The following is a 21,053-nucleotide window of genomic DNA, read 5'->3' as shown; positions in this document are numbered from 1 at the left end:
AAGTTCACGAGGCTGGTGGTAAATATCCTGTCCAGGAATATCGGGGCTGTAGGGGGTCAGATCTATAGATGTAGTAAACACATCAGTGGAGACGGTGTGTCTGCTCTCTGTGAGAGAGCCGGACGGAAAGAATAATCTGTGTTCTGGGAAGAAGAGACCCTCGTTGGAAGAGCGGCGCTCCTCACAGGAGAGAATGAAATAGAAATCTTTTTCAGGGACGCTGATTGTTCTCTTTGGGGGAATTAAAAGAACTTGCGGCGAGTGACCTCGTGGCGCAACGGTAGCGCGTCTGACTCCAGATTAGAAGGTTGCGTGTTCAAATCACGTCGAGGTCAGCTGATGTGTTTGCAGGTGCTGCTGGTGCCGATCCCGGAAATTACACCATGCAGTTGGGTTTTATCTGTACACCACATAGGTAATCTGAACGAAAAAGCAAAACACCCAGTCAGGAGCTTATGCAGCGAATCATCTCGAACACGACAAGAGAAAAAGCACACTGCACATCCGCGAAACATCACGTCCGGCTTTAGAGACAGTAACATCAGAGAATGGAAGTTCCTGACCTCCTTTTTGTTACAGGTCCAAGCAAACCTATAAGTTAGGGAGTGTTTGGTCACTTTTGTATGAAAAAGTTTCTGAAGCCTGTAATTATAATTTGCCCTTTTTTAATTGTGGTAGAAATCCACTCCCATGTACCAAGACCTACAGTATATTCATGTTTGTTTAAATGACTAACGCTATTGGACATTAGCTGGTGTTTTTTGTAACGATTTGCTATTTCATGCAGGAAAGAAAGGAAACCAGACCCAACGTTTGCTTTCAGGTGCGGTCTATTTACATAAGGGACATCTATTTCTGAGGAGCCTGATTTAAATCACACAACCCCGGTAGAAGTCGAATCGACAATCTTATAAACCGAAATCAGATGCGTTATCCATTAAACCACTAGCCCGTCACGTAAATGAATTGCACTTTGGTGAGTTCAGCGCCACTACTAGTACACCACCCCATCTACAATTTCTAAGTAAGAAACGTGTTTTCTACATTTTTATCAGTTTTAAAAAATCATCACTTTTAAACAGACAAATCCTTTATGTGTCGCTCTGAATTTCTAATTGATTTAGAATTCCAAGAAAATAGCGTTTTGTTCCACAACGGCGTGAAATGATCACGTCTTTCACTCTTCTTCTCTCTTGCAGTAAAGCAGATCTTGCTAGGTGAGCATTTGCTCCGGTAAATTAGGTCACTTTTCATGTTAACTCACTTCTTCTAAACACAACATTTCCTGGTGCATGTTTTCTCCATGAAAAAAGACATTTTCCCTTACATGATTTCTCGTTTTGTTTCATCAAAGAGTACAGAAAGAAGAAAGAAAGAAAGGAAAAGTTTCGTAAATAAACTCTGTCGCCCGTGGGAGATGTCAAGCGCATTGGACATGAAAAGTGCCCGATAAAAGCCATGTCTGTACGTTTCTCTTAGTGGCGGGGCTCCTATTGAATGTAAAGGAGGCAACGTGCTCAGCCAGCCGACTCAGCGCTTACTTAACGCGGGTGTCTCAGAGCGGTGTGTCCAAGCGGCAGTAAAAGAGGAGAATTCTGCCGGCGCCGTGGCTTAGTTGGTTAAAGTACCTGTCTAGTTAACGGAAATCCTGGCTCCAAATCCCAGCAGCCCATCGCCTGTGTTGCACTGGACACCCTGTAAATCATCAAAAGCACATCGAGCTCCTTGGTAATGAAATTGCCGGATAAAAGCCATTTCACATCCTTTCTCAACTTGCTCAGCGAGCAGGCTCACCGCACACCGAACGAAGATGTAACAGAGAGGTGTGTCCAAGTGGCTTCAAAAGGATAGGGCTTCACCGGCGCCGTGGCTTAGTTGGTTAAAGCGCCTGTCTAGTAAACAGGAGATCCTGGGTTCAAATCCCAGCGGTGCCTGTCTACGCGCACCGTTTATTGTTATAGACAACATGCTTCTGCATTATGTTTAAAGGAAGTGTTCATTTCGTTTTTGGCACAACTTGTTTTTCAAGAAATCCACACATTGCGAAAGATAAAATGCTCATCTTTCTTATCAATGCAAAAGAATTACTGCCAGCTGGCAAGAAAATGACAACGATTTTTTTTTTTACTGACATGTGTCAGTTTCTATGGCACACTCAATCAGGGTGTCCTTCAGTTAATCACAACGTTGGTAGATCAAACGCACCCAGAGACACACTTCGAATTAATCCGATCTAAACATTACCTTCTCTAAATGTGATTGAGTTTCTTTCCACGTCCTTAGCCATCTTGATGTTTGCAGAGATTTTCAACTTTTGACACGAGTCAAACTACAAGTAAATAGTTGAGTTCCTAAGTCAATATAACCGGGAATGTAAATATAAATGTAAAAATCAATATTTCTGCTGTCTCCTGAGAAACACAAGTATAGAGTCAAAACACAATAAATAATGCTAAAAAACTATTCAGTTAACACCCAGATGTGACAAAACACTTTTAAGACTTACATCCTCTTTAAATATGTATTTCCTTAATATCAGTTCTCTTCCCTCCCCAGGATACCTGCAAATTCACTATCGCATATTAAAGGCTGTGTGTAAGTCTTACACGTGTTCTGTCACATCTGGGTGTTAAATTAATAAATGTGTTGGGTTATTTAATATGATTTGACTCCACGCTTGTGTTTCTCAGGAGACAGCTGAAATATTGGGGATTTGCGACTGCAGAAAATAATGTGAACTTAACAGGCAAAAGTAAGGTTACGTTAAAGAAACAAAAACTTATTGTCACCCTTTTCAACGTGATTTTTTAAGACATTTGTTCGGAATAGTATATCTTCTCGTGTCTGTGGCTGTTGTCCTACAATAACGGTGGTGAAATAGCAGGAATGCGCGGAAAGAATTAGAGATAGAACAGAAGACTCATCTAGTCGATAGTAAGGTTGTGTAAGACCGCACACACTACGATGTCAGTGTTGAGTAGTGTGGTTTAAAAGCTTTTTCACGAACCAGTAAGGAGTAGAAACCTACAGTCTTCTGATCCGTAATCAGACACGGTATCCATTGTGCCATTGGCGTTTGCATCGCATTCCCATACAGCACCACATTGAGTTCAGAGCCGCTACTATTCATGTGTTTTTTACGTGTGTCTAGTTACTACGTCTTTCATTATGTCTGGTTTAAAATAATGTATCTTTAAAACAGACAAAGGGTTTATGAGTCTCCCTGAAATTCACACACGAAGAATAAAAGATATCGCGTTTAAAAAGAATACTCACGATCGGTAAGTTTGTCGGCGGGTTCTTATTTGTGTTAGGAAGCGCAGTCAACAGTGTACGTTTTAAAGGTCTAAGCAAAACAATCAGACTTGAAGATTATTCAGAACAGGAGCCTCTAGTTCTTTGTATACTGAGCTTTCGGGTGAACATCAAAGTGAAAGACAAATTCGCAATTTTCACTTTTTGATTAAGGAACAAGAAAACACCATCCTTTGAACTGGATTCAAACCAGGGACATAAGAAATACTCGTTGCTTTTTCTACAGTCTTAGCTAGCAACTGAGCTATCGAGAAGTTGGAAAGTGAACGTTTTGTCACACGCGTAGCCCGATGTAGTGTAGTGTTCCTCTTTATTTAAATCCCAGTTCGATATCAAAATACTCACTCCCATAGTCTCGTTTAGTAGAAGAAATGGACCAGGCTTCTACTCTATAAACGTCCAGACTGCTTATAAAAGATTTGAAGGGACAGCAGTGCAGGCGGAAAATGACTCTTTTTCTAGTGGGATCAGGATCACATAAAACCTTTCTTTTGGATTGAGGAGAGGATCATGGTGACACTCAAAACATACTTGCCTTTGCTTCTTTCGAGGACGAATGGATTATTGAGCTGCAAACATCGGATCAAACCTCTCCCCTACTGCAGTTGCTTCAAATCTTTCAACTGAACGTCAATATTGAGGGATATTGACGGTAAAATCTTCCGGATTTTGGTTTTCTTTTGATCGAAATTGTATTAAAATTCGAGCCTCTTTCACAGTTGTATAATACTTTCCCCTGCATCCTCAGATAAAAATTCTAAATACCACAAAGTTACAATATATGGAATAGCATTTATTTTTAAATGTATTTTACAATTGACATTTATTTAGAGCTACATTTAGTGATAGGTAAAGATAACATTGCTAATATTGATGGAGTAGAAATGTAAGATGATTTTTTCAAGATGTGCCATGTCCCAAAACAGTTCATTAGGACTGCTATTAATATCAGGTGAAAGCAGCACAAAACATAAATTTAGCCTAAATATTAAGAGACTATCGTCTGTCAGCTACTGCTTTAAGCCATGTTCAGCCAACGATAGAAATGTACTGCTCTACTACAATAGCAACAGACCGCAAACCCGATTTAGGACCAGAACACAGGTCAAAGGCTCAAACAGACGAGAGTGGGATTCGAACCCACGCGTGCAGAGCCCAATGGATAAACAATCTCCGCCAAAACCATTCAGATACAGCAGAATCGTACGTGAACGTGACTGGACTTTATTGGATTTTAGGAAATTTATTTCAGCGTGTTTATTTTTTCTTCCTGTGATTTCGGAAAGAAAGACCCAGTATTTGTTCACCGAAATATTCCGTGAGTTTGTTGTGGTTTGAGAGGAGTGTATGAAGGTAATAAAGGAGGGAGGACACGCGAATTGTATAACCGCTGAACCCGGACACACAGCTCTGATATAATCTCTCTGCTCCTGCTGCTGTCACTGGGAGAGTGACTGCATTCCGTACAGGTTGATTTCACAATGCCACATTTAATTAAATAAAGGAGAAACCGCAAGGACAACAGATATGTTTTAATAAATCTTCTTCTGGTTTCATATTTCGGTCTTTCACATTTGTATGCTTACTTTGCAGTAAATCTTTCCTCGATTACAGGCAACCCAAACTTAAGGCAGAATCGAAGCCTATTTGACTTTCTGCTAATCACATTGAAGTGTTCACGAAGCATTTCCATGCCCGTCATGTGCCCGCAAACCGGTTTATTTGTTTTCCTCTTTCTGTCATGCGAGCACAGCAAACGGGAAAATGCAGGACAGCGGCAAGGTATTCAATGTCAGGAGAGGGATATGAACCCACACCTCTATTCAGAGACCAGAACACTCAAGCGACAGGGGGATGTGAGTCCTTGAATCTGGCGCCTTAAACCACTCGGCCATCATGGATGTCTTAAAAGCACCACCAGTTCACTAAACAGATAAATGCTTTGCTGGATAAGCAAAAATTGCCTGTTTTAGCATAAACGGACCGTGAAATTAAATATTCGGATCGATTCAGAGTGTGCTTTACAGCCTTCTTGTAATATTTTGATCTGCTAGGGCGCGGTCGTTTTTACAATCTGGATTATCTAAAAAAGACCGACATCAGTGTAAAACAGCTTTCACTTTTGGGAACAGACCTTGTATTGCACATTTCTTATTTATTCTAATTGATTTTAATTGATAATTGATATTTATTCTAGTTTATTTTCCTGATTGGAATATATTGTGAAGCATAAAAGCCAGCTGCATAAATCTCTATTACGCGTCATTTATGAAGGCGTTTCAAATAGCAGCCCGTGCAGGATTAACGCTTTTGGAGCATGTATTTAATTGTAAATAATCTTATTTAAATAAGCTTAAATTCGCATACTGTTTTTCAGACAGCGCAAACCAGTCTGACCTCCTACAACTTTCTGTGCCCGCTGAGTAGATCTTAAAACAGCTGCAGCCAGAGTAGCCGTAATGGCAACACAGTGCTTTGAGTTCAGCTTTTCTTATTTCTTCTGCAGAACCACCGGCATCGGAATATACTGATCCGCATAAGAAGCGCTTTCGGTTTCTGATCGTTTTTATTGAGCGCTGCTCAATAAACTTTACATTTCCTCGTACTAGTTTTTCCCATGAAAAAAGACATTTCCCTCATTACATGATTTCACTTTTTTTCTTTTCAACAAGTAGAAAGAAATAAAATATAATTCCGTATTGGTGGTCTAAGGCGTTGCGTTTAGGTTGCAGCTTTTCCTGGAGACCATTGTTTAAATCCCACTTCTGACAAAGGAGAAACGATAAAATCCCTAGGTAGAAAGCATCTCGCATTTCACGTGTTTAATGTCTCAGTGGTTGCCTCGGTGAATGATGGATCTTCTCTCTTGCAGGGTGACGGCAAACTTCTTCAGAGAGGGAGTCTCCCACGCACGGCTTTTCTTCATCAAGAGCGGAGACAAAAGAAACAGACTTCAAACTGAAATTAATTACTTCTTGATCGTTTATGACCGTCTTTAAAAAGCTGAGAGCAGGCGAAAACGTCTTTCGAAATGAGGAAATGTCTGCTGACAGTAAACAGCTCCTCTTTAGTACAGTGCTAAGTACCCCTGTTTGGTGCGCGGCAGAACGGGGTACGTTTCTGTGAAAGGGCCGTGGTTTATTTTTTTAAATTGTTGAATCATATTGAAATGTTAAAGAACGGAGGGGAAATCGCTGTTGACCAGGATGGCCGAGTGGTTAAGGCGTGGGATTTAAGATCTAATAAACAAATGTCCACGTGGGTTCAAACCCCACGCCTGGTAGGTTCTTGTAAATATTCTGAAGTGAGAGATAACTTTGAAGATTTACACTCTATTTAAATGTCATTTCACTTAATTTCAGTTCTCTTCACTCCCTGGGATAACTGAACTCACAACCGCATACTGAAGGTTCTAATAACCCAGTGGGCAAAAGACGTATAATATACGTCTATTAAACGCATACCTTAGACGTCTAAATGTGGTCTACAATTCGTCTAGAATGAAATTCTAATATACGTCTAAAGTTATACGTCAATTATACGTCTATGTTTAGACGTTCATTATACATAAATGGTTGGAGTTCTATTATACGGATAAATTTAGAGGACTATTATACATATATGGTTGGAGTTCCGGATAACTTTAGAGGTCTATTATACGGATAACTTTAGAGGACTATTATACGTATATGGTTAGAAGTCTATTATACGTATAACTTTAGAGGTCTATTATACGTATATGGTTAGAGGTCTATTATACGTATAACTTCAGAGGTATATTATACGTATATGGTTAGAGGTCTATTATACGTATATGGTTAGAGGTCTATTATACGGATAACTTTAGAGGTCTATTATACGTATATGGGTAGAAGTCTATTATACGTATATGGGTAGAGGTCTATTATACATCAAAGATAGATTTTATAGGTGTAGAAACAAGTAAACCAAGCCAATGATTAGGTTTAGAAATTTATTCTGAAAATACACATTCACACCTGAAACATATGTATTTCAAATTATACATTGTATACAATCAATCAACAATCAACATATGGGCAATAATCATAAAAAAACACAACTAGTCTTAAACTTCAGCTAATTCTGGTAACATGTCAATATACAGTATAGTAATGACAAACACAAAACTAATTACATTAACACACTAACTCAAAACCACATTTTGATTCAAATATACATTTTAAAATGTACAACTTCTATATTTCCAAGAAAAAAAAATATTACAATGGAAGTTAAGACGATTTTTGTCCACTATTTGCAAACCCTGTCTAATTGTCCTAACAGTTAGAACCAAAAACCTATTATTTTCAGTGTCCAGATCTCCTGCCCCCCTGCCTTGCATATGCATTCTTCAAGTAACACATTGTGTGCTCCTTTATTTCTTTTTCTGTTGATGTAGGGTGGGACTTCAGCACCGCAGCTAGGAGAAAATTATATAATATTACTTCCCAAATAAATGATGATTAATATCTTCTTTAGTATAATCTAAAAAATGAACGGTTTACTAAGCTCAAAGCTGAAATAAATGTATAAAATTTGGCTTGCATCATAGCAGTTGAGCAATAAAGTCTGTCCTAATTAAAGAGTACCCAAAGTTTGAAAGTACAACATAGAATAAGAATAAGAGAAACGGCAAAACGATTTTGTGTCATCTTCCCCATTCACACTATTTTATGTGCCATTTTTTTGTTTATTCACGTACTATTTTAATCAAAATAATATTAAGAAAGATCTGTATGTATTCAGATAGTATTATTATTGTTCATACTTACTCGTCAAAAGAGGATTGCTGAGATATTTGCGGATATACTTCTACGTTTGAAAAACGTTTCCAAAATGGTGACCAACGAATACTAGCAATGCATTGTGGTATATAACCGGAAAATATGCTGGGTTCGATATTTTCTCAACGTATGCGTTTATTAATGTTGTCGATATTATGGTTGAAATTTAACATTGATAATACATCGCGGCTATGTGCCCCCTGCTATGAGCTGATGTGCAATTTTAACGCATGCATTTAGTAAGGATCGGTCACTGTTGTATGGTATTATATATAATGACATTATGGAATAGGATGGGGACAGGCCTGGCATCACGGGGGGAGGGGGGAATGTCGCCCCTTCAGTTTTGGGCAAAAAGATTTACCTAACTTAATTTGCGCCCTAAAAAAATAGTTGTACTTTGTCAATGGTCAGACAACACTAAATGACACGAACAGTCACTCAGTCTGTTTGATGGGCAGGAGGGCTATCCGTCCAGGAACTGCACATATCAGTGTCGTTATTGAGTGTCAACATTACGATCCTGTTTGCTCAGGTGGACCGATTCCTTGCAGTAGTTTATCATTATACTTAAAATCGTTATATAACTAGGACTAGTTATAGCAGTCTGTGCTTTCTGTTGGTTTTACAACATTTTTTTCTTAACGATTCAGAACATCCATGTAGCTGCAAAAATGAACGCTTATGGTACTTTTCGCTCCAGGCAATACAAACCGTGAGAGTGACGAAAAATGTGAAACTGAACTTCATCGCAAATACCAGATTGCTAGTCGTCATCTTCTATCATGAAGCACTAATCAATGGCATAGCTGCGAGATTTCATTTGGGTAGCTGCACCGTACAGCTCCGTTTCAACCGAAATATCACCCCCCCTCAGAATTTCAGACGCCCCCCTACAGATTTTTCCCCGGGCACCGCGCACTGATGGGGGACGGGGTGTCCAGGAAATGGTATCAACTTTTGTCAAGAAAATAAAAATAGAAACTCTATAGGCACTCAAACATTTTACTGTTTTTTTTCGGGCAGGTGGCAAGACCCCCTCAGCAAAACCCTTGTATGCCAAGCTGTGGGCATTGATTCGTCGAATATACGTATATTTACGGCGAAAATACGGCTATACGTATATATACGTCGCCTCGACGTATAATCAACGTCGAATTGCAACCGTAAAATCGACGACATGAATAAACGCATATATAACGTCGAAAACACATCTAACACAGTGCCTGAGGCTTTTTACTGTATGTATCGTGTGTGCCGCAACTAGGAGTATACGGCACTCTGCACAGTGTACGAAGTATTAAAGTAAGTTATTTTCGCAGTAATTAATTTACACGTGTATAATAAATATAGTAAATATAATAAATTAATTACTGCGAAAATAATTTACTTCTTACACTTGTTATTCAAAAATAGATACAAATGTCAAGTTTTTTGTAGATAAAGTGTTGTCTGTTTTCAAAAGTTAGGCACTTAATTGGCTTTATGATTTGGTATTGATTTTGTATAGTTATATTATTACGTTTGTGCTTTCTCTGTTTTTATCGTATTGTGAACTTATTTTTTAATCAAATGCTTACAAAGGCAAACAGGGCACACAGTACAAGCTACTCTGCACTTTTGGGAGTATAACAGGTTCGATATAAAATCGCAAAAATGTAAAAGGGGAAAATACCCCAGACTGCGTGTGAAGCCCTCCTTGAGGTAGGCTGTTGTTCTATTGTTAGACAAATACGACGTACTGTGCACAAAATGCTGCATAAAACAACCTGATATTTTAATAATTATTATTTTATAATTTGATAAGTGTGAAGCCCCGGATTCAGTTCACGTTATCTTCAGTCCTAATTTTTTTTAAACATGAGATCTTCCCTTCCTCTAGTTGAAGTCACACGATGAGAGCGATTTTTTTTCCACGTTGCGATCCAAACAGTCTGACAGTGACCAAACCAGGACGGATTCTGCTGGGAGCCGGACTGAGGTCATTCTCACTCCCTGTGCTGGTACACCTTATCTGATTTTCACAATTGTGATAGACTTCTTTAAAAAAAAAGTAGATATAGCCCTGAAAAAAGCATTAGCTTTATGAGTTTTTACATTAATCGATTTTGAATCTAAGATCGAATTTTAATAGGTTCAATTTATATTTAAATTGAAATATAGCGTGCATACCTAATCCACCAACGGGCAGAGCAATATTTTATGGTGGATTTGTATGGGCATCTGTATGATACCACAAAAGCACTGGCGCAGGTGCGAAATCCACTTTCACACGACTTTTTCAGTGTCTTCTCTCTCACATGATCCGGAGGGCAGGAGGCTATATCGTTCAAATGTTATTGATTGCTGATCGTTCAGCGGGGGTCCGGATGTGTCTGTGCGGCTGAAACTGGACGGAACCATCCCAGTGGGCAGTGATTCGTCGAATATACGTATATATCACAGCAAAAATACGGCTATACGTATATATACGTTGCCGCGACATATAATCAACGTCGAATTGCAACCGTAAAATCGACGACATTAATAAATGCATATATAACGTCGAAAACACATCTTACACAGTCCCTGAGGCTTTTTACTGTTAATGTCTTGTGTGCTGCAACTAGAAGTATACAGCAATCTGCATAGTGTACGAAGTAAATTATTTTCGCAGTAATTACTTTATTTACACGTGTATACTAAATATAGTAAATATAGTAATAAATATAGTCCCACCCTACATCGACATTAAAAGAAATTAAGGAGCACAAAATACGTTACTTGAAGAATGCATATGCAAGGCAGGGGGCCAGGAGATCTGGACACTGAAAATAATAAGTTTCTGGTTCTGTTAGGACAATTAGACAGGGTTTGCAAATGGTGGACAAAAATCGTCTTAATTTCCATTGTAATATTTTTTTTCTTGGAAATGTAGAAGTTGTGCATTTTAAAATTTATATTTGAATCAAAATGTGGTTTTGTTTTAGTGCGTTAATGTAATTAGTTTGTGTTTGTCATTACTATACTGTATATTGCCATGTTACCAGAATTTGTAGCTGAAGTTTAAGACTAGTTGTGTTTTTTATGATTATTGCCCATATGTTGATTGTTGATCGATTGTATACAATGTATAATTTGAAATACATATTTTTTAGGTGTGAATGTGTATTTTCTGAATAAATTTCTAAACCAAATCATTGGCTTGATTTACTAGTTTCTACACCTGTAAAACCTATCTTTGATGTATAATAGACCTCTACCCATAAACGTATAATAGACCTCTAAAGTTATCCGTATAATAGACCTCTAACCATATACGTATAATAGACCTCTAAAGTTATCCGTATAATAGACCTCTAAACATATACGTATAATAGTCCTCTAAAGGTATCCGTATAATAGACCTCTAACCATATACGTATAATAGTCCTCTAAAGTTATCCGTATAATAGACCTCTAAATTTATCCATATAATAGAACTCCAACCATTTATGTATAATGAACATCTTATCATAGACGTATAATTGACGTATAACAATAGACGTATATTAGAATTTCATTCTAGACGAATTGCAGACCACATTTATACGTCTAAGATATGCGTTTAATAGACGTATATTATACGTCTTTTGCCCACTGGGGTGTATCAGGCTCCGCTGCACAGCAGTGTAAGTATAAGTGTATAGATGAAACCTTTAATGTATTGTTCGGTTTCAATCAAAATGCTTTACTACTACAAGAGAGAAGTATAGAAAGAAGGATGGAACAAAATATATGATTTATTGGAAGAAAACGTTTTTTATTTATAAGCTCGTGTCATCCAGCTCTAATACAAAAGCGACTCGCATCTTCAGCCCTATTTTTGTTTGTGATCATTAATTTCTTTAGTTATGATCAACATTGAACTTTTTTAAAAATTAAACGACAATAATCAAACACGCAGACAGATTTTTTAAAAGTATTAGGAGTTGACAGGGTGCCCCTTCGGAATAGTCGTCAGAAAATGTGAGAAAAGGAAAGTTACGTACAGTAAGCTTTCATACACAGTATTCGACATTGGAATCTGATTACAAAAAAAACTACCTGTCTCCCCAGCATTTATCGGTGCTGTTGTTCTCTGAGTTCTCTTAAGAAATACCAAATTATCTCCTAATTGCGACTCGCTCGCTGAATGATCTCTCAAGAAATCCCGAGTGAGATTCAACAGGTGTTTCCTGCAACAGCCACGACAAGTGTGAAGACGTTCTCTGGATTTCCCGAATATGATGTTAAATTAGTTCAAATTATTTACCAGGCTTCCCACGTACAAAAAGGCCCAAGGACTCCAGCAGTCTTACAACCACTGTCCTGTTTGCCTCACCAGACACGATCTCTATTCTGTTGTAATCCACGATGACCCCGTTCTTCAGGTGATTTATCATGTCCTTCCTCGCCTGTTGAGAGGCCATCCTGATCTCCTCTGCCGTGGCGTGCTTCATACACGCCCTCTTCAAGTGAGCAGGAAGCTGATCAAAAGTATTCAGGCACATCTTGCACACCAGGGGAATCCTTGCCGGTTTCCTTTGAAAATAAATAATATAATTTGTGTATAGAAACAAGCTAAGACTGATTTCTTAAATTATCCTTAATTTTCTCTCTCATAGTTTGAGCATAATGATTTTATTGTATTTATATCAGAATTGCTCATTGCTCCAAAAGAAAATAATGGCTTAATATAAAAAAGTGAACTCTTACTTGGTCTCAGTCACAGACTTTCCAATAGGAGCCATTGTGGAGTTCAAAAACTGCTGGTCCTAGAAGTGGGGAAGGAATTTTATGAGATAAATTGAATTACAACAGAAGGACTGGCTGAGGGAACACTGGAATATATACAAATTCCAACTAGTGAGGAGTCCATATAGACACAGCTACCTTTCATATTCAGTATAAGATGGAGAGATGAATTGGCCCTGAAAATTCACTTCAATGAGAGACTGCTCCTGCCACTGTATATGAACAAATATACATGCTCATATTCATTTGCAGTTACATTATTGCAATGAATCTGTATCCAAAAAAGGATGTGCTCCATCTGGTCAGTAGATTGGATTCCAAAACTGATTTGGGTCAATATACATTACCTTAGAAGATAAGGTACAGTCTAATGTAGGGAACCATCAACTTAGAAAGAATCGGCCTTCCCTGGGGGGCAGGTAGGTGCAAAAGATAAACCTTTATCCTATCTTTATCTTAAGATAATTGGCCAAGCAGTATTTTTCCAAGTTTCACCAAGCTCATCATGTTGCCATAGTAGACAAAGTTCTATAAAATGTGAAATAACTTTAAAAAAAAGCATCTTGGTCTTTCAATACTGTACAAGGTGAATTAAACTGTCCCTGGTAATGCAAAGTAATGAGAAGCATCCCAGAAACTTTATCTCTAGAAACATTAGCTGTTTTATATCATGTAATTTAGTGTGATATTGTCAGAATTCAAGGACATTATCACACACAGAAATTGGTTCAGTTGAATCTAAAAAACACAGCTAAACATGGGTTTAAATGTAAAATAGAAGTCTTACCTCTTGTCAAAAGATTTAATTCAAGAAGTGAACCTCAGATCCTTCTTTGAAAAAAGTAAGTTAAAATGAAAATGATTGTTAAAAACTGGGCTTTCAATAAATGACAAGTTTAATCTAATACTGCTCTGATCATGGTAGCAGGAAGGTGTGTAAATTACTCTGTACCTTCTCCCCAGCTGTCTAAAAGACTGACCATTTCCAGAGATGACTGTTGAAAGCCACTTTCTACTAAAGTTAAAGTTCTACTAAATAATCCATGTAATCCATTTATTTTAACCCTAAGATTATAGAGGTTTAATACCTATGGTACCCATATTCACCCTTTATTTAATACACCATAAATTTAATATGCATTCTTAAATACTAGAAAGAGCTCTCAATAAATATATTAAATGCCCCATTGAATTGGCCCTGATTATACAATGCATGGAGAAGTCTTCTAAGCCAATACTTGTAACCAGAAAGAGGCTTTATTTCAATTGTACAATATACAAAACAATACCATTTAACACAAAGATATATTCCACACCTCAGCATGCACATGATGAGATTCTTGATATTAGATTAGAAAAAAAATATCAATGCACTGAGAGAGGCTTATTAATAAAGATGCATCTTCCTGACTGCATATTAGTTTTAAAAGTTTATCAGCAAATGCATTTAAAAGTAAAAATGTAAAGGCTTACCTCTTGATCGTAGTGGTGATTCAATATCCAGGACCTTATTCAAGTCTCAGAGTTACTTTACCTCCTGTCTCGATTGCAGGTGAAAAGTGAAAGGTATATTGCACTCAGCAGAAAGTTACCCCGAGCAAAGACTCCACCCCTCCCAGAAAACAGCACTCCCCTTTGGCAAAGCAGTGGGTGGAGGAAGCCTTTGCTACCATTATCAAACACAGAAATCGTTATAATTTAATTTTAAAAACATGGCTAAGCATGGGTTTAAAGTACAGATGCAGCCATTCAAAATGCGCGGGCGATACCGCATTATTTTGCGGTACGCTGTACGCAGTCTACCGCAAGCTACCGGTAAATACCGCGAGTTACCGTAAATTCTCCTATAATACGACAAGCAAAATAATAGTTTCCGGAATTTCCGCAAGGTGGAGCTAATAAAGCTCAACCTCTCATGTTTGAGCTGTGGCCATCAAAGTCTTTAACGAAGATATTACTAATAGTATTAATAATGAATGACCTTGGACAAGCTGTAAGTGTAAACTCAAAGTATTGCCCTGGTCAACATTCTTTTTTTCATTGACCATCTTTGTAAAAGTAACACCACAGCATTTCGCAATCACGCATTTGTTTCCAATCATGCAAAGTACAGTGATTCACCATGCCTTTCACATGCTCATAAAAGAGATTGATTTAGGAACATAAACATATTACCGTATGCAAACTGTACTGTATACAGTATGTATATGTATATTTAATGTCTTAACTGTGCCTGTTTAAGTATTGACTATTCATATCTAATTTTACCACTGAAGGGAAATCTTAGTAGCTGAGCATAAAAAGAATAGGAGCATACTGCAACGCGTGTGAAGGCCATAAACGATATTAATTTTGGAACATAAACATACAGTATATGGCTGGTCTCGGTACTTTAAAGAAAACATACACGAAACATGGTTTCATTATGACCAGAATCTGTCTTGAGATATTTTTAACTTGATTTACAGTATTTGAGAGGTATGTCTTAACACCGATACTACAGTGCTTAAGTACTGCTCACGTATATGTTTCTAGGTTTATATTATGCATTTCATAAGGTCAAATTACTTTTGAGCAACTAATAAGAAGCGCGAAACGGTATGCGTTTTAGTTTCGTTTCGTGCTGGGACCCGTGGATTGATTAGAGATATCAAGTACATACAAGTCATTTTTTAAATGTTGTAGTTCGTCTTGAAAAAATGTTACGAGTACATCATCTATCAACAATTACACAGGTTCTGTTTCCATATTGCGGATTTTGGTTACGTAATATTATTTTCTAGATTTCACGTTGTGAATATATGATTTGGGCAAACAGAGCCGCAAAGAAGTACATTGTGGGTTGTTGTTTTTTTTATGCAGTTTTATCTAGAACAAGCGATGCTTAAACCTTTGTCTGATTCTTGTGAAACTATCCACACGACAGTTACAGTACCTAGGAGTTGACTTCAGTGATGTCACTGATGGGATGTTTCTAAAAATCCATCCTCTGTAAAACGTCTTCTCTAGTTGTCCTGCATATGTATTCGCTAATGAAGCTGTGTGTTCTGAGCCTGGATCTCTACATTTCTGTATGAACCAGCTTAGAGGGCTAAAGACAGCTTGTGTTTAAATTGAGTGTAAGGCAATTTATGCTTCTAAAGTCATGGTCAGCATTTATTATTGAACTGTGCTGTAAACTTGTTCTGTGCCAAGTCACATTATTTTATAGCGTTTTTATAGCGTTATCAAATCCGGTGGAGTTTCCTGACTCCCATGTCACATGGTCTGTGATTGAAACTTGTAAAACCGGTTTAATTCGTCACAGCCAGCACTCCGGTTGTAAAGTAGAAGCAGGCGAGATTTCCAGCGAAAAACACCTCCCCCTTCTTCAGGTGTGAGGGTCTTCTGCTCAGAATGAAACGCTAAAATGTAATGTAGGCTCTGAATGGGTTCAATTGTGATTTGGGCTTGATTAAGGTCGCTGCCTTTCATCTAAAACCCTACTTGAATCCTTCTAAACTAAAAATCAGTGTTTGTGAGTTCTAAATAAAGAGGTATCCAGGTAACAGTGAAACGGGCGGACAGTCTGGGGAGATCGCCCGTTTTCCATGTAAATAGTTCCCTGGTTCCGCACCCCTTGGTGTTTCTCTCGCTCTCTCTCGGGTCACCTGATCATTAGCTCGAAAGATTTGAGTGCTTTGTGTATATTCTAATGGTAGTGGGGGCAGGGTGTGTGGGAACAGGTTTAGTTGAAATTGCATTGGAGATCTATGTTCTTCACACCTGAAACATTTTCTCTGAAAGCATTTTCTTCGCAGTTTAACCGATCTTGTTACAGCATGTTACAGTTTACTATTATTAACCATATTAATTTTAAGTGCTTAATGTAAAATCTTGTAAAAATATATTTTCATTGTTCAAATATACATTAAGTCTGACTATCATATAATAAGTTAAATACAAAACTAAAGAAAAAATAGGGTTAAATATAATTCAAAATATTTTGCTAACAATGTTAACTGTTTATGAATAATAACATGTATTAGCTAAGGAGTAGGATGGCACAGTTGTTAGTATGTTTTTTGTTTTGTTTCTTTTTCATAAATACAACAGTAGTACCTGATGTCTCAGTGGCTTTCAAAATTAAATTATGCATGCAAACCTGTTAACTAGAAAGATAACTAAGATATCCATCCATTTATAATGGTGGCAAAGTGGTTAGCATTGCTATCTTGCAGCACTGGGGTCCTAGGTTCAATTCCTGCCATCCTGTGTGTGTGGGGTTTACATGTTCTCTCTGGGTTACATGGTTTTTCTCCATATGTGTGATATGACTCCCTCTCGCACTCCAAAACATACTGGTAAGTTAATTGGTTTATGGGAAAACTGGCCCTGGTGTGTGTGTGTTTGTGTCTGTCTGTCCTGTGATGGACTGGCGCTATGTCCAGGGTGTATTCTGCCTTGTGTCCGTTGCTTCCTTAAAATCTAAAATATGAGCTCTACTTGCCACTTACAGTACCAACAGTACCAGCTAACTTTAGTAGTGACATTTTCATGGATCTTTTTAACTATAAAATTTACAACATCAGACTTCAGACACAATTAAACAGGCCTCAAAAAAGTCTGGTACAAACATTTTCAGCATGGAATAAACCGTTACTTTAATGGTATAAACCTTAAATGGATTCATATTCTCAATACGATTTGGTGCTCAGTAACATGACTTAGAAAATGACAGAAGACATACGTATCATGCTTATCCTTCTATTTTTCATAATCGTAAACTCCTTAAGGCAGTTACATTTTCTCTGTTCTGACCTGGAGTTACAGAGAAATTTAAATTCTAATAAGAGATTTGTAATGAGGAAAGTCATACCAATCACTCATACAGTACCAGGATTTGCAATTACAATACAAATACTTTCTTTCTGTATGTGTTTTTTTTGCAGTTTGAGTCTATGGCATTCCTTTGGGGGTCTATACTCCAAGGCATGACTTTTTTATGTATAAACATCAGTATTTACTGCTATTAATTACTGTACGATTTATAGTTGAAATCTGAGCCTAGATATAAAGTTAGATATAAAGTTAAAATCTCGACAAAGCAATGTAGGAAATACAGAGAAAATAAATCCTTTCTGACATCTAAAATCAGTTTCGATCAAGGTCTCTAAAACGAACAAGAAAAAGAAGATTTTCGGAGGGCAATTACGCTGTGTTTATATAGAATAAGTGATTTATGAGCAATCTAATTTCTTGTTCGTTTAAAACAGTGAAATGTCAGCTGTAAAAGATCGCACCAGAAACAGCACTCTCTCTGCCTGTCATAGACGTTCAGGAAAGGCTGAATGAAGTCATGTCAAGTACAATAATTCGGAGATCAATAATAACAGTTGTAGGACAGTATATAAGGAGGATACGGATTTTGAAGTTGACTCGAAATCTGATAGGTAACCAGTGCAAGGACTTGAAAACAGGTGTAATGCATCCCTGATAGGATTCTTGCTGTCATATTCTGAACATATTGAAGATTGCTCAGTGTGGATTTAATTTCCTCAGTGAACAGGATGTGCATTTATTAATTCTAGAAAAAAACTAGATTTCTCTAGTTCTTAGTTTCTCTAGTTCCCTTTAAAATAAACTATTATTCCACAATGCAGAGTATTACATGGCCAGTATTTACACATGATATTTGTGATTTAAAGAAATTAACACAAGCAGCTTTTGGAGATTTAAGTGTTGGCTGAGTTATTGCAGGATAAAAGACTAGAGATGTTGGCAAGAAGAAGATAGTTTGGGGAAAGCTGAGGAATACACTTATAACAAGAACACTTCCTAATGGGGTTAGGCATACTTTTGATGAAGATGATGAAGTTAACAGACTATATGTTTACATAGATACTGAAATAAGGATTGTATTTTAGATTATGTGTAGTTGCTGGCATTGAACTGTGTTGGATGCACATGAATTGAAGGAATGGGCAAACATAGCTGATGCGGATCCACAGAGCCAGCATATTAAGATGTTTATAATTAGAGGCAATTTGTTTAAATAACTAGGTATGGATACTGATGTGCAAGAGAGGTGGAAAGGCTGTTTCCTTAAGATATAAAATATTTTAATAAAATAATAAAATATTTTATTCTCAGTGAGATGCTGCCATTTCATAGTGGGTTTCTAACACTGTGTATAGTTCCATCCACACAGTGCCTTTACTTCCATTTCTAATCTCTTTATCCAGTACAGAGGATTTGGAGCCTATCCCAGTAAGCGACGGACACAAGGCAGAATACACCCTGGACATAGCGCCAGTCCATCACAGGACAGACAGACACAAACACACACACACACACCAGGGCCAGTTTAAATCTAACCTCAGAACCTTTCTTTTCAGAAGACTTAGTGTCTGTATCTGCTTCATTTTCTAATTTTGGTAGCACCTCTAACTGCTTGTCTTTCTTATATGCATTTACTTTGTAATCTGTGGTCCTTTTATCTGTTTTTACATCTACTGTATTGCTTTGAGATGCCACCTTTAATGGTGATATATCAAATAAAGTTTTTTATTATTGTTATAGGGAAACATGATCAGATTGTCCCTGGTTCAGAAAAAAAGATCTAAAGTATACTAGTTTGTCACTCTTCTAATTCCCTTTGCTAAATGACTTTTCATACTAATCTGATCAATCTAAATTGCCAGTTTTCTGTGCTTTCTCTATCCTGCTAGATTTGCAATTATTCTGAAAATTTTCATCTTGAAATAACTCATTTCTAAATACCTTTTTCACTGTTAACATCTTGCAGCAACTCTGCGACAAAATATACACTCTGACAGTTCATCCTGCTACCAACATTAAATAGAACAAATCTTAAGATTTCTATATTTATGTCTTTATTTAGTGGTTTCATTAGTGACAAAGGCTAAACTTTCTTGGAAAAATGTCTTTTATGTGTTGTGGAAAAAACTGACTTGCTTTAACAAAATATGTTTACAAATCCTTTCACCTGGCATTTTCGTAGTTAGAAATTATGGAACGCTCTGTTAAAAGCAAGGGAGTTTTTATGTCCGTTGCAGTTCTTTTGCAACATGAATATAATTATATCGTTATTAATTTCTTGAGATACGCGATTCCATATTATATTCCCTTTTAATCAAATTCTAAAAGTATGCTTGTTGACTCCGGTATCGTGTTAGTTAAAGACTTCGATGCTTAAAATGTTTAGGGAGAAATGGAATACTGGTGTGTATTTTTTTCTTTAAAGTACCAAGACCAGCCATATACTGTATGTTTATGTTCCAAAATTAATATCGTTTATGGCCTTCACACGCGTTGCAGTATGCTCCTATTCTTTTTATGCTCAGGCACTAAGTAAAAGGAGATGCTTCATATTGCTTGACTAATTTTAAAAACTAAGTTAGAAATGCAGACGCTCCCTCGGTGCGCTGCTCTGGTGCGCCGGCTCTTACACAGTGCCTGTCTGCCGTAAGCGTTACAATATACATACCCAACACTGCTTGTACCCATCTGTCATGCAAATAAAACACCTTGAATTGAATTGAATTGAGGGGAGAAGGGGGGGATACTAAAGCCAATACTGGCTCAATGGGCTTCGACGTGCTAATGCGTTGGTTTAACAGTCCGGGTGTGGCAGGCTTCCAATGTCAACTCGACTCGATTGGAAGACAATGAACGTATTTTAGCCCTAAATGAATTAATAGCAAACATGGTTTACATAAAATACATTTTTCCAAGAAAGTTTATAATAATACGATCTATAGTTGAAATCTGAGCCTACTTTAAAAATAAAGGAAAAGCATTTTCAGAGAGCAATCACGCCATGTTTATGTAGAAAAAGCGATTAGGTTTATGAGCAATCTAATTACCTAATCGCTTAAAACGCTATATAAAATAAAGTTTATTTAGAGATGAATGATCAATGTGGTAGTTTAAATAATGTGAGTCAGGAAACTAACACAGCGCCACCGGATTTAATAACACAATAAAAACGCTATAAAATAATGTGACACAGTACAGCACAGTACAATAATACTGACCATGACTTTAGAAGCATAAATTACCTTACACTCGATTTAAACACAAGCTGTCTTTCTGTATGAACCTCTAAGCTGGTTCATACAGAAACTGTAGAAATGCATTAGCCTGATTATGATTAAAAACACATAATTAAACACG

At 37.3% G+C, this 21,053-nt stretch overlaps 2 non-coding genes across 2 annotated transcripts; both read left to right on the top strand.

The window, feature by feature from the left end:
• Positions 1–263: 263 nt before the first annotated feature.
• Positions 264–335, top strand: trnaw-cca (transfer RNA tryptophan (anticodon CCA)). Its single transcript has one exon. It is a non-coding gene; the product is annotated as a tRNA-Trp (tRNA).
• Positions 336–1,860: 1,525 nt separating this feature from the next.
• On the top strand, positions 1,861–1,934 carry trnat-agu (transfer RNA threonine (anticodon AGU)). The gene has a single exon. It is a non-coding gene; the product is annotated as a tRNA-Thr (tRNA).
• The last annotated feature ends 19,119 nt before the right edge of the window (positions 1,935–21,053 follow it).

The sequence above is a fragment of the Lepisosteus platostomus genome, chromosome 5 (genome assembly GCF_059453375.1).
Source record: "Lepisosteus platostomus isolate fLepPlt1 chromosome 5, fLepPlt1.hap1, whole genome shotgun sequence".
Lineage (NCBI taxonomy): Eukaryota > Metazoa > Chordata > Actinopteri > Semionotiformes > Lepisosteidae > Lepisosteus > Lepisosteus platostomus.
This window is presented reverse-complemented; position numbering and strand designations above follow the sequence as displayed.